The sequence below is a fragment of the Pholcus phalangioides genome, unplaced genomic scaffold (genome assembly GCF_987345545.1).
Source record: "Pholcus phalangioides strain wild (caught in Gottingen) unplaced genomic scaffold, Ppha-v1.0 ptg000039l_1, whole genome shotgun sequence".
NCBI lineage: Eukaryota > Metazoa > Arthropoda > Arachnida > Araneae > Pholcidae > Pholcus > Pholcus phalangioides.
Window position 1 is genome coordinate 18,763,952 of NW_028301625.1, and position 15,534 is coordinate 18,779,485.

At 31.9% G+C, this 15,534-nt stretch overlaps 1 protein-coding gene across 4 annotated transcripts in view; it reads left to right on the top strand.

Moving 5' to 3' along the window:
* The first annotated feature begins 6,055 nt into the window (after positions 1-6,055).
* The window catches only part of Wnk (Wnk kinase), a 375,788-nt gene continuing 366,309 nt past the window's right edge, over positions 6,056-15,534 (top strand). For all 4 annotated transcript variants that reach the window (XM_089253910.1, XM_089253912.1, XM_089253913.1 and 1 more), the window contains exon 1: positions 6,056-6,245. The gene's annotated coding sequence lies outside the window, so the exon portion shown is untranslated. The remainder of the gene's footprint in view (positions 6,246-15,534) is intronic.

Consider the following 15,534-nt stretch of genomic DNA (forward strand, 5'->3'; position numbering starts at 1 on the left):
CCACTTTAAATTGCAGTGAATTAAAAAAACACATGACACATGTGAGATGAATATATTCTTATATGTAGTCATAATTATCGTAAATTAATGTATGTAAGTTAATGCATGTATGTAATTTCTGAATTGAGAAGATAATTTTTAACAATTGATTTGAAGAATAAAAAAGAGAATAAAAAGTTTGTTTCGTTGAAAATACGTGAAAAACCGGGACATTTCTGCGAAAAACATCGGGACAGCCAGTAAATAAGAAAAACTGAAACTGTCCCCGGAAATACGGGACGTATAATCACCCTATTGAATACAGTATGTATGTGTGGAAAGAGAGAGAGACACACACACATACACCAATGAATAGGGTGACAATACGTCCGGTCAGTCCCGGTATTTTCTGTATTTTTGGCCGTCCCGACTTTTTGGCAAAAGTGTCTCGGTTTTTCCCGTATTTTACACGAAGTCTACTTGAATTTTTATTCCTTATTGAAGTCAAAGATTGAAATTATTTTTCAACTCATAAATTATATTGTGATAATTACAACTATAAATGAGAATATTAATCTCCCACATTTGTCTTGGAGAACATTTTGTTTTTCGTGGAATTCATTTCAGTCCACTGCAATTTGTAGTAATGCTTCATTTCCCGCCATTGTGATTTTTCCGTAATTTCAACAATATTTGACAACTTTGTTCGGATTTGGCGTTATTTTTGGCAATAATTGGCGATGTCCCGTATTTCTCTCGAGGAAATATGGTCACCTCATCAATGAAGAGCCATGTTCCAGTGTTATTTTTTTAATTTAGAAAAAAATTGGAAGAAATTTAGGAGAAAAATTCGAAAATAATATAATATATATATAGATGGCGACGTTCAAACAACAAGACATCAAAAGTGAGAACGTCTGACAACCTTAGCCTAGACTGACCATATTCGCTCGAGCAAAATACGGTAGATTGGGTTTCAAAATTCTGGAAAATACACGACATGGCCAATTATTGCCAAATATGATGCCAAAAATAAGCAAAGTTGCCAACTATTGCTAAAATCACAGAAAAGTTGCCAATCGTGGGAAATGAAGGACTGCTGCAAATTGTAGTAAATTAAAAAAAACCATGACAAAAATATGGTCGAAGAATATTTTATTTATAGTCGTATCGTAATGTCACTTTTCTCTGAGGTGGGAAAATAATTTTAATCGTTCATTCAAAAAATAAAAAGTCAAATTGGCTTCTTTGAAAATACGGGGAAAAACCGGGACATTTTTGTAAAAAAGTCAGGACAACCAGAAAAACAGAGAAAACCGGGACTGGCTCGACATATGGTCACCTACCTTAGACACAACAGTTCTGTTACGTGAGACTCACGGGAGCATTGAATATATAAAAACGCGCATACCTAAAATCATGGTGGTATGGAGAAGGATAATACCTCCATGCCTAAAATGAGAGATGATTTCTTCAAATGAATGGCAATCTAAGAAGCGTCTCCCGGCAGTAACTCATTCGTCAAAATGCGCATGAGCGTAACAATCAGAAAAGGTTGCTACTTGCAGTGACCATACGTCCTGTATTTTCATTTAGTTGTCCGGACTATTTTGTACGAATACCTCGGTTTTCCACTTACGTATTTTCCACAAAGCATACTTGAATTTTTATCTTTATTGAAATCAAGGATTGAAATTATTCTTCTCATAAAAATTGCGATAATTACAACTATAAATAAGTATACTCATCTCAGATGTTTGTCATGTTTTTATTTTTTCCTTTAACGTGGATTCTCACGTATTCCCAAGAGACCTTGTATGATTATGGTGACCATACGTCTCGTATTTTTTCCGGGACAGTTCCGGTTTTTCTGGCCATCCAGACTTTTTTGCAAAAATGTCCCGGTTTTACCCATTTTTTTAACAGAGTTTATTTGAATTCATTTTCATCAAAAGAGTAGACACAGGTAATTTTTACAACTCAATAACTAAGTTGAAGAGTTGACGTTATTTCCAGTAATTTATATTTGTATTTTTTTTTCTGAATTATGGCAAAATTGCTAATTAGGCACACAACTAACCGAAATTTTCTAAGATACCACAAAAATAGCTGTTTTGAGTCTCCAAGTTTGAAAAGATTTTCAGAATAAGTTCATTTGTGGTGATTCGAGAATTATACTCTAAACGCACACGATATTGAGTAAAATCTATTACACGTATACACGTATTGACAGCACTTGAATTGTCAAAAGTGAGTTGATGTCTATCAGTTTTTAAAATTGTTGATGTAGTGGAAATCCCCTATTAAATTTCCGAATTTCTACAGTAAAATTGACAATTTTAATATGGATTTCTATGAGGATCATCCTCGAAGTGATACTGATGATGATTATGACGTCTATTCAAACAGCCTCTATTTAAAAGGTCCTAAATAGGGCACTATTTCTCGTGGTGATCAGCGGATATGTGTAAAAATTGATACAGTTGTGTGTGTAATATATATATTTTGTGAAAACCAAGAATGAATGATATGAATCTATATTTCATGACCTTAAGACCTTTAACAATCGCATCGTGGTTGCATTCGGAGTTCGATTCTTAATGCGCTTCTTACGAATCGATACTTACGTATGGATGATTGGTTAATAGGAATCAGACGGGGGTAAACCCCGTGGCTGAAGTAGTATGGTATGAGAGATTCTCTCTCTCTCCAAGGATCACTGGTTTATATCCAGCTCGTGTGCATTTCGCTTTCCCCCCCCCCTCTTTTTCATCTTCATAGTGATTTTTTTAAACCGCTGCAATAGTTCATTCTTATTGATGTTAGTACGTAACCAAGTTTAGATTCACTTGTAATCAAAGCTGATAATAAGCGTTCCGATGTCCCCGGAGGGATGCGGGGTCATGATGCGCGTTATGTATGGTGTGGCAGATCAACGCGCATTAGCGCAAGTCGTCATGACAAAATAAAAGTGAAATCGTACAAACTGTTCTTTCAATGTTTTTTAGAGTCCACTCATAGGCATTGTTTATTTGCATTGCGGTACAGCCAGCCGATGTGCAACAATCTATTACGAAGCGTTGATAAATGAAAGAATGTTGATTACGAAAACTTTAAATTACGTTGGATAATGTTAATTATGAAACTTTCGAGCTCATATTACTAGAGGGAGTATCACGTCAGCGGTCTCCGCCTTGGCAGTGCTGAGAACGGTGTCGACAACATAAAGAGTCGGGAGATCACGCGACTCGGTGAAAACACACACCATCTCCTGTTATTTTCCAGTGGCGTAAATAGGAGTTTCAAACAATGAACGAAAGGAAATGATTTCAGCATCGATGAGATAATTCCAAAATCAATGAAAGAGATAATTTCAGCATCGATGAGATAATTCCAAAATCAATGAAAGAGATAATTTCAGCATCGATGAGATAATTCCAAAATCAATGAAAGAGATAATTTTAGCACCGATGAGATAATTCCAAAATCAATGAAAGAGATAATTTTAGCATCGATGAGATAATTTCAGCATCGATGAGATAATTCCAAAATCAATGAAAGAGATAATTTCAGCATCGATGAGATAATTCCAAAATCAATGAAAGAGATAATTTTAGCATCGATGAGATAATTCCAAAATCAATGAAAGAGATACTTTCAGCATCGATGAGATAATTCCAAAATCAATGAAAGAGTTAATTTCAGTATTAATGAGGGGGATAATTTCAGTATTAATCAAAGATAATTCCAGACTTAAGGAAAGAGATAATTCCAAAATTAATGAAAGAAAAATTATAGAATTAATGAAAGAGATGATTGCAGCATCGATGAAAGTGATAATTCCAAAATTAATGAAAGAAAAATTATAGAATTAATGAAAGAGATAGTTTCAACATCGATGAAAGACAATTCCAAAATTAATGAAAGATAACTCCAGCATTAATGAAAGATAACTCCAGCATTAATGAAAGATAATTCCAGCATTAATGAAAGGTAATTCCAGACTGATGAAAATGATAATTCCAAACCTAATGAAAGCAATAATTACAGAATTAAGAAAAGAGATAATTCTAAAATTAATGAAAGAAAAATTCTAGAAATAATGAAAGAGATCATTTCAGAATTGATGAAACAGATAATTTCAGCATTGATAAAAGCGACGATTAAAAAATTAATGAAAGAGATAATTCCAGAATTAATGGTGAATAAGAATGGTAATATAAGAATGAAAGAAAAATTCTAGAATTAATGAAAGAAAAATTCTAGAATTAATGAAAGAAAAATTCTAGAATTAATGAAAGAAAAATTCTAGAATTAATGAAAGAAAAATTCTAGAATTAATGAAAGAGATAATTTTAGCATTGATGAAGTGATAATTCCAAAATAAATAAAAGTGATAATTCCAAAATAAATAAAAGCGATAATTCCAAAATAAATGAAAGTGATAATTCCAGCATTAATGAAAGATAGTTCCAGAATTAATGAAAGATAGTTCCAGAATTAATGAAAGATAGTTCCAGAATTAATGAAAGATAATTCCAGAATTAATGAAAGATAATTCCAGAATTAATGAAAGAGATAATTTCAGCATTGATGAAAGTGATAATACCGAAATTAATGAAAGCAACAATTACAGAATTAAGGAAAAAGATAATTCCAAAATTAATGAAAGAAAAAAATTCTGAAATTAATGAAAGAGATAATTCTAGAATGAATGAAAGAGATAATTCTAGAATGAATGAAAGAGATAATTTCAAAATTAATGAAAGAGATAATTTCAAAATTAATGAAAGAAACAAATCCAGAATTAATGAAGGATAATTCCAAAATTAATGAAAGAAATTTTTCAGCATTAACGAAAGAAATTAATCCAGTATCAATGAAATAAATGATTTAATCTTTTTTTATCTTTAGATGAGTTCTTTATCTTTTTTTTAATCTTTAAAATGCAATATTTAGAGACTGAGCTGTACATTTCTATGGGAAATTGCCAGGCAGGAACTGTATTTTCATCGAGGCAAGTGATTTCCTTGCATTCAATGTTGACCCAGTCGCAGCGGCTCGATGCTCCTTCCAGCAATATAAGCTCGATGATATGCAGCATATAACAGCATAGGTTCCCACCGTGACCTACGTAAGTGACATTACTTTCGAAGGTCACGTTCCAACTCGAAATAGTAATATGGTGATCATACAGTTCGTATTTCCCGGGACAACCACGGTTTTTTCTTTTTTTTTTTTTTGGCTGTCCGGACCTTAGATACTATCGACCTTCTATATCTCCTCTGAGCTCCCGACTTTTTTTGCAAAAATTTCCTGGTTTTCTCCGTTTTTTAGTGGGTCGGAGTTTTCCTGAATTTATTATTCTCATAAAAAACATTGGTTTAAACAACGTTTAAAGGAGCCTTTAGATTTGTGTGAGTTGTTGAGAAGATTGTTCCATGTGGGATGTGGAGCGAGTGCTAGTACCGATTATCGCGCCAGACAACAATGCACGTCGAAAGCCTATTCCACAGGCTTATGAGGTATAGATGCCTTCGATACCTCTTCTAAGGCCATGTTCACATGGTTCCACGCGTGCTCCCTGGCAATCGCAGAACAAATCGGGTTTTGTTTTTTTTTTTCGACTTTTCATAGAAAGAAGTCGCAAGTCTTAAGTCGCAGAACACGTCCACACTAATATACAAAATCGCGCAACACGTGTTCTGCTACTCGTCACTCGACAAATCGAGCGATATGTTGCGCGACTTTCCATATGAGTGTGGACGTTGACTGGGGTCGACATCCGCTGAGCTACGCAGCTCCGATGTGCGGTAAAAATAGCGCAAAATGACGGCGCAGATGGCTGGAGATAACCGTTGTAAAACAGTCATGAAAAGTGACATGGTTGGAAGTAATTGTGAGATAAAACATTAATTCTAAATAATATTTTGAGATTTTCTTAGAAAAAAAAAATTAAAATTGCACCAATTTTATTTTTTGCTATTGAACTGGATGTTATTCGATGTATTTATTTTGAGTATTTTTTTGGTTTTTCAAGTATTTCTGATCTTTCATCCTCGAGTAGGAAATTTTTTTTTTGGATTCCCCGACGCAGACAAACATTCCATCTATGATCTTACTTTTCTTATAATGACGCGAATTGTGGAGGCGGATGTAATCAATGTGGAAAATGGAGAAAGATCTAAAGAAAATTGAAAGTAAAGATCGTTGAAAATGTTCTTGGGAAATTCATTGATGCTGTAGAGTAGTTTTTTGTCTGTCAGGTAAGTGCGAGATCTTTTCTTTTTTTCTTTTCATGATCATGATGATCAATGAAAAGATCAGTAGATAATTCTATATGAATCATTGATCAATGAGAATTTTCTACAAGTTTATTTATTCACAGATTCCGAAAAATATATTTCGTTCTTTCCATTGTTAACAGGAAAAAATTTCAATTTTATAATTAACATGGATGATTAATCTCACGAGAAGAAAAATAGGGAGTTGCCCGGGCTGTCATTTTATAAAATAGATCTACTTATTTTTATGATGAATGTTTTTTGATAATTTAAAACGTCGTTTTGTTTTCTCACAGAACACTGGAAGATTCCAAGTTTTTCAAATCTGCTTTAAATAATGAGTAAAAATTGAAAGATATGATTAAAAAACACTATGACAAATAGGTTTTTGAAATATGATTTAAAAAATAGCATGACTGACAGAAGTTTCAAAGATGTTAAAAAAATAAAAGGCAGATAGAAGTATGAGAAAGATGATAAAAAAAATTGCATTACTGATAGAAGGTTCAAAGATGATAAAAATAAAAGGCAGATAGAAGTATGAAAAAAAAAAGATGATAGAAAAATATAAAAAAACAAATAAAAGTTTGAAGGTTGATTTAGAAATAACATGACTGATAGAAGTTTCAAAGATGATTAAAAAATCTAAAAACAAATACATTTTGAAAGGTGATTTTAATAAATGAAATGCAAATAGAAGTTTAAAAGATGATTTAAAAAATGTGACAAATAGAAGTTTGGAAGGTATAGTTTAAAAAATATTGCAGAGCAACTAGAAGTGTGAAAGAAGGATATGATTGAAAAAACACTATGACTGACAGAAGTTTCAAAGATGTTAAAAAAATAAAAGGCAGATAGAAGTATGAGAAAGATGATAAAAAAAATTGCATTACTGATAGAAGGTTCAAAGATGATAAAAATAAAAGGCAGATAGAAGTATGAAAAAAAAAAGATGATAGAAAAATATAAAAAAACAAATAAAAGTTTGAAGGTTGATTTAAAAATAACATGACTGATAGAAGTTTCAAAGATGATTAAAAAATCTAAAAACAAATACATTTTGAAAGGTGATTTTAATAAATGAAATGCAAATAGAAGTTTAAAAGATGATTTAAAAAATGTGACAAATAGAAGTTTGGAAGGTATAGTTTAAAAAATATTGCAGAGCAACTAGAAGTGTGAAAGAAGGATATGATTGAAAAAACACTATGACTGATAGAAGTTTCAAAGATGATAAAAATAAAAGGCAGATAGAAGTATGAAAGATGATAAAAAAATATAAAAAAACAAATAAAAGTTTGAAGGTTGATTAAAAAATAACATGACTAGTAGAAGTTTCAAAGATGATTAAAAAATATAAAAACAAATACAAGTTTGAAAGGTGATTTAAAATAATAAAATGCAAATAGAAGTTTAAAAGATGATTTAAAAAATGTGACAAATAGAAGTTTGAAAGATGATTTAAAAAATGTGACAAATAGAAGTTTGAAAGATGATTTAAAAAATGTGACAAATAGAAGTTTGAAAGATGATTTAAAAAATAGCATGACTGATAGAAGTTATAAAGATAATTCAAAAATAACATGACTGAAGTTTTAAAGAGGATAAAAAAGACAGTATGACTGATAGAAGTTTCAAAGATGATAAGAAAAACAAAAGGCAAATAGAAGTATGAAAGATGATAAAAAATATTCAGTAAAACCTCGTTAAGTTGTCACCCTAATAAGTCATCACTCCGGTTAAGTCATCATTTTTTTTCAGGCCTGTCCAACCTTCATAGACAACAATGTTATTAAACCCTCATTTACTTGTCGCTAATTTCGGTTAACTCGTCACCATGAAAAAGTTCAAGAGAGAGAAACAGATAATTTCTATGGCTTCCTTTAAAAAAATAGCTTGTTAACAGCATTGCCATATGCTTAAGACACCATAAAAGCCTTATGTACCAAAACGGAACAGTTCAAGTAACAAAAGTTATGCTGGGGAAGTTCTTTTGACTAAAGTTTTTGAAGAATTAAGGACAGTTTGAGCAAGACCTGATTTCTGCATGGGTCCCACTATAATTTAGGGCTCCAAATTTGAACAAATTATCCTTGTTGAAAAACCAGACATTTTTTTCCAAAGTTAAGATCTTCTAATGTGTGCTTTTCCCTACCCCGGGCCTTCCACAAGTCACTCAAAGTGGACCCTGTGTTCGAGATCATCTTGTAGTTAGTATGTGAAAGATTTTACCTTGATAAATTTTACCAAGATTACCTTGTAGTTTTTTCATGAACTACTGATAAAGAATTAAAACACTAAAATTAAATTTCATGTATATGTAAAATTGATGTGAAGTACTGTTGTGAAGAAAAGCTAACTATTCTAACAGTTGCTCTGATTAGTCTAAATTAAAAACTACTGGTATAAATAAAATTGTACCAGTATATTTTAACACAACAAGTTAAGTAATAAGAGCTCTAAAAAAAGGAAAAAACTAAATTTTTTCTTTTGCAATCTATAAATTCTGTTAATATATCATAATTTTAATCCATATTTGAATAAATGTTATATCATTTTAAATTTATACGATTTGCACAATACTGCACATAGAAAATGACAGCACTTCGCTTAAGTCGTCACTCCACTTAAGATGTCATAATTTTTCAATAACATGAGGTGACGACTTATCCAGGTTTGACTGTAAATAACAAATACAAGTTTGAAAGATGATTAAAAAATAGCATGGGTGAGATAGAAGTTTCAAAGATGGTTACTAAATATAAAAAAATGAATACAAGTTTGAAAGATGATTTAAAAATATAACAAATAGAAGTTTGGAAGATGATTTACAAAATAAGCATGACTGATAGAAGTTTCAAAGATGATTAAAAGATATGAAAAACAAATACAAGTTTAAAAGATGATTAAAAGATATGAAAAACAAATACAAGTTTAAAAGATGATTAAAAGATATGAAAAACAAATACAAGTTTAAAAGATGATTAAAAGATATGAAAAACAAATACAAGTTTAAAAGATGATTCAAAAATAACATGGCTGAAGAAGTTTCAAAGAGGATAAAGAAAAAATTAAAGGCAGACAGATGTATGAAAGATGATTTAAAAATATGACAAATAGAAGTATGGAAAATGATTTAAAAAATAGCATGACTGAGATAGAAGTTTGAAAGATGATTAAAAACTATAAAAAATCAATACACGTTTGAAAGATGAAAACTAGAATTGTGAATGGGAGATATATGATTGAAAAAATTACTGTGACTAGATGTGTGAAACATATAAAAAAACAATGACAAATAGAAGTTTGAAAGATATGATTTAAAAAAATAACTTGACAAATTGGTCCAGGGACTGAACTTATGAGGAGCATGACCTGGTCTGAAAAGTGATTTTAAAATATAACCTGACAACTAGAGGAGATGTTAAAATGTACATACACTTAAATTCTGTATCATTCATATTTCTTTAAAAGTTGTGCAATTCTGCCATGTGTTGGTTTAATTTTCTTTCTTTTTAACTTTAATATATTGTGGACTGCAAACTTCAATATTTCTGTCTTCTTGATGGGAAAAGAGACGGGGACAGAGAATATTCTCAAAGGACTACTCTTATAATTTACTAGTGAATATTCTTATGAAAAATAATAAGAATTATTCTCAAGTAATTTATAGCGATTATATTTATTATAATACATGTTATATTACAAATATTCTTCAGAATAATCTCTGGAAGGACTTCTGTAACTGAAGAATATCCTCATCAAGAATTTCTCTGGAAGTACTATTATTAATAACATGAGAATAATTCTTATGATTTTCAATAAGAATATTATTCCCCAGTAATTTAAAAAACTAATCCTTCCAGACAATATTCTCAAGGATATATAACTATATTGTAAATAACAGGAAAATAAAAAATTCTCATCAAGAATTTATAAGAATAGTCTCAAGTTATTTATAATACTAGTCCTTCCAGAGAATATTCTCGTAAAGATTATTCTTGAGAATTTTACATCTCTAAGTTGCTACAAAGAAAAGTTCATTGAAAAATGCATTGATTTTCGGGAGAACACATGAAAAACTTTTTTCCAATCAAAACACTTTCTGCACTACTGAAACTACCATGAAATATTAACACAACAACAAACGAACATGATGACCTACTTTAAACGTAACATGCAACCTTCCCCCCCCCCCAAAGCAGAATGTTTTGCATTGTTCTGCAGTGAGCCCTTGGCTGACTGAAAATGTTCTGCAGCAAAAATTCTCATTATAGTGTAGTGTTTTCTGCATTTTTCTTAAAATTCTCCTGTATAATTCTGCAGTAGCACTGATTGTTGTGCGACATACATCACAGATTTCTACATATACTGCTTTGGGGCCTGCAACAACTTTCAAGGCTACCAACATATTGAAACAAAAAATCTCAAATCATTCCAAGTAAGGCTGCTGTCCCAAGTATCAATACTTGACTATATGAAAGATATGATTTAAAAAATTATTGTCACAAGTAAAAGTGTGAAGGGCATAAGATATCTATATAGGCTTATATCTAATTCTGAACTTCAATTTGAAGTTGGATGGAAAAGAAATTGTTATTATAAAAAAAAATTGAAGTAAAACTTTTGTCTTACAAACAACACCACACTAAAGTGAACATCACAACTATGAAATATTATGTGAAAATGAGTTAAAGTCATGGGTGCAGATATGGGGGGGAGGGGGCACTCCAGCGTCAAAGTAAACATGGAGCTCACTGATTCAATGTATATTCATATATACATTGAATGGAGAAAAATAGGGAGTTGCCCGGGCTGTCATTTTATAAAATAGATCTACTTATTTTTATGATGAATGTTTTTTGATAATTTAAAACGTCGTTTTGTTTTCTCACAGAACACTGGAAGATTCCAAGTTTTTCAAATCTGCTTTAAATAATGAGTAAAAATTGAAAGATATGATTAAAAAACACTATGACAAATAGGTTTTTGAAATGTGATTTAAAAAATAGCATGACTGACAGAAGTTTCAAAGATGTTAAAAAAATAAAAGGCAGATAGAAGTATGAGAAAGATGATAAAAAAAATTGCATTACTGATAGAAGGTTCAAAGATGATAAAAATAAAAGGCAGATAGAAGTATGAAAAAAAAAAGATGATAGAAAAATATAAAAAAAACAAATAAAAGTTGAACTGACATCGCCATCATTGTGTCCCAACCCCCCCCCCCCCTTCCCCAGACTTTTAAGTCTATCTCCACCTATGGTTAAAGTAGTTCCTTGTATAGTGATGACCAATTCTTTTTAACTAGATTTGCTGTTACTAAGATGAGATAATGTTAAGAGAAACTTTTCAGTAAAAAAAAGCCTTGAATTCTTTCTGAAGATGAGATTGCAATGAATAAATTGAAGTCAGGGTATTGCTGTATTTCTCTCATTGCATGAAAAATGTATTTAGATATTTTTATATTGTATCAAATTTTTTTCTTTACAAACCACCATTCTCCCATATTTCAGTAGAATTCGATTATATTTGTTGAATCTGAATTTTTTTTTTTAATGATTATTTATTTCTCTGTGAAATATTTCCAGATATTTCTCTCATTCAATGGAGTAGTAAATTCAGCAAATTTTCGTTAAAATTAAATTCTTATTTAAATTTTGTCATTAATCATGATCTGCCAATACATTGAATTAACTTCATGTACCGAGACAGTACAAAATATCTTTTATATTTATAATGCTTTCATTGTTAAACATAGACAGACCTGACAACAAGTCAAATATTTCACAGTCACAAGAGGTGACAGTACTGAATGATTTGATATTTATAATAATGCATAGAAAATGGTCAGTCTGAAACACATTTCTGCTGAGTTAGGGAAACATTTAAGCAACAATGATGTATCAAAGCAAGTATAACATGGTGTTATTAGATTTGTATGCCAAGAAGGTGCTTCAACAAATGAAATATTTTGTCTAATCCTGGTAGCACACTGGGCGCAGTAGCCCAGGTTGATAAGATACTCACCTAAAGTACCAAAGGATGTGCAGAGGTGTCGCGAGTTCGATACCCGGTTCATCCTTGTCAGAAAACTTTCCTGACGCAGGTGTACAACAGAAACGGCGATATGACCACAGAAAAAATTGCTACCGCAGGGAGTCCCCCCCATCGAGGGGTTAGTGTACCAATCCCTCGAGGAGTATAAAAAACTAGCCTGCCGTTCGGAATCGGCAATAAATTGTAGGTCCCGGTCTAATTAGCCCTCGTGTGCAGAAAATGACTGTGGTGTGACAAAAAAAATGGTAGCACACTAGAACATATGTTTAAAACAAGCAAACACACTTAGCTGAAGTAGTATGTTGAGCTTCAAGATACACATTTATGCCGACATAAAAATAGACTGTTAACATGACCTTGTCATTAAAAAAGACTCAGCATAGCCTTGCCATTTAAAGCAAATGGATTTACCTTCTTTGGAAACTCACCCGTTTTGTTGCCGTTTCAAAATAGTAGCACCAGGTTTTATCACCTCTTGCTATTCACTTGAATAAGTCTATTCCCCTAATATTGGCTCAGTTGCTGCAGACTGTCCTATTCGTATAGCTTTTCGTTTATCAGTGACGTGCCTACTACTAAACCACACATGCACCTTGTCCATATTCCTTTGTGGAACCTCTAATGAATTGGTGCATGTTGGAACGTGCATGTATGTGTAGTGAAACCTGACGTGAAGTTTGCAACTAATTGCCATACTAGGTTTTTTACCTCTGTATAACCAGATGTTGCCTGGGATCTTCTTGTTAGGAGTGTGAAATCATTACGGGATCCTGGAGCCCAGGGATCACGGGAGAGAAACCCTAATCTATATACAATATTCTGCATGGGAAAAGGCCAAGCAAGGACTGGAAAGTGTGTTCAATAGGCACCTCACTGAGGCCTATTGAACACACAATTTTTGAGAATTTTTGTGACTGGTCAAAGTGCATAGGGAAAAAAAACATATAGCTATGTAGTGAGTGAAAAATATCAATATAGCATTGTCAAGCAATATAGCAAAATGTGAATATAGCATTGACAGCACAAGTTCTTTTTTTCCTAGAAAGAAATAAGAAAAATAATTCCAGAAAACTGAAAATATATGGACAAAAATTAAAAATTTCAAAACCATATGAGGACACTTAAAATGACATAAAAAATGAGAACGTCTGGTAACCCTAAGTATGTATTGAATGCAAATTTATGTTATGTCTGCTGCACACTATGGCAAGACTTTTCAAAGAATGTAAAACCTAATTGGATTTGAATTTTGAAGTTGAACCCACAGAGAGCAATCGATAGGGGTAGCAAATTTTAGAGGAAACAAAAAACATGATTATAAAATCAACTTTCACTGTGGAGGGAGCAGCAAAATTATGTTTGCTCCCCTCCTGTCTGACAAAAACCTAGTTGTAGCCTTCCCACGTGATGCCTGCATTAAATTTGTAAGTGTCCTTTTCAAATATTTTTGGCATTTGCAAAGGCTATTGCACATCAGTGACTTTACTGGGATCCAATGACGAGATTGACAGCAACTGACAGTACACATACAGTTATATGACGATTGTTCTTCATTACCGTTGGAGATAGACACCATCATGTCCATACTGCTTGTGTGAATTAGATAAATAGATCTTCTTTGCATAGACATTGAATTGTATTGCATTATACTCTCTTCAACATGTCTATCACCCATCACTATTGCTTTAACCTCAAACTGCCTTATCAGTTGTGACTGCCATGACATTTGAAGTCTTGATGGAAATTAATTTTTCAAAACAACAATGAATGATAAACTCAATTTAAAAGTTATGTATTTCTATTCACCTTGAGATAAAGATCCCTTAATAAAAGATCCTTGTGTTTCAAACAGTTTCTATCAAAAATAAAAAAAAATTAAATCTGCACAACGAGACTAAAAAACAAAGATAGAATCTTCTGCACAGTTAAGTGTGTAAATGTTCTTGATGCAGAAGATGGGTGTCTCAGACTGACTTATTACTTTCTGTGCTGTTACTACAAATACTTAACCATACAGTGCTGCCATCATTTTGTACACTCTGTGAAATATTGACGTATAAAAATGACCTGCGTTATTATCAGCTTTTGAAAATACACTAAAATTGTATATATATATATATATATATATATATATATATACATGCATTGAGTACATGTGCTTTGCACCCCCCCCCCCACCCTCCCGGAAAAAGTTGAAATGAAGGCCCTGAGAGAGAGAAGAAATGAAAGGATGTTAACTTTTGTTTATGTGTGAATATAGGCATAGGTATCTAAGTACACACCTTTTCTTACATTATTAGTTACATTATTCAGTGTACACATCACTGGCTTTGCAGATGTAAAAAAGTGCTGTGTACTATAGGGAGGATTGAAGAAAACCTAATTACAGTGACCACATTTCAAAAGCATATAGAATAGTGAACTTGTCATTTAGAACTGAGTGCTAAGAACTATGTAAGATTTCTTTGATCTGTTAATATTTTCTGTTCACCCCATTCCTTAAAATAATACAAAAGAGTTCTGAAATGTAAAAAAAAATGTTTCGCTGTATTAGAATAGTGGCTGGTGACTGCTGCTGTAAGCTTAAACTGTCTGTATATGAAAGTATTAAAGAGGTAACAATTTATCATCACAATAAAGAGATGAATATATGTATTCTTTTGATTTATTCCATGATCAGCCTCCCTTTCCACTCATCTCACAATTGTCTTATCTTGTTTCCACTATCTCATCTTTGCCCTCTTTAAATAACATTAGTGACATGTTAATTTATTTTGAAGTTATAGCATAATTCAGCAAGACAAACTTGAAGATACAGTATCCCCTGTAGCTGGCATGTAAGAAAACACTGAACTACATAAATATGCCGGGAAATTCAAGTTACAGATTCAGCAAAATCCTTAAATATCTCCATTCTAAGAATCAAATGATCTCAAATGAAAATCTGAATTAAACCTTGTTTGTTTTCTGTATTTTAGGAACCTTTCTGTTTTATGAATTGTGGTCAGATTGTTTGCATATTATTTTTGCTTCTGCTACACTGCAAATCTTGATTTATAAAAAAATGTTGGATACTACACTGCCAAAACAATTAGGGGAACAAGCAAAAAAGTGAAGAAAACCGTGTGAGACAGCCACGTATTGGCATACAATGGATAGTACACGCTTATCAATGCACAATACAGAAAAAAGACGTAAAAAAATTTGGAAT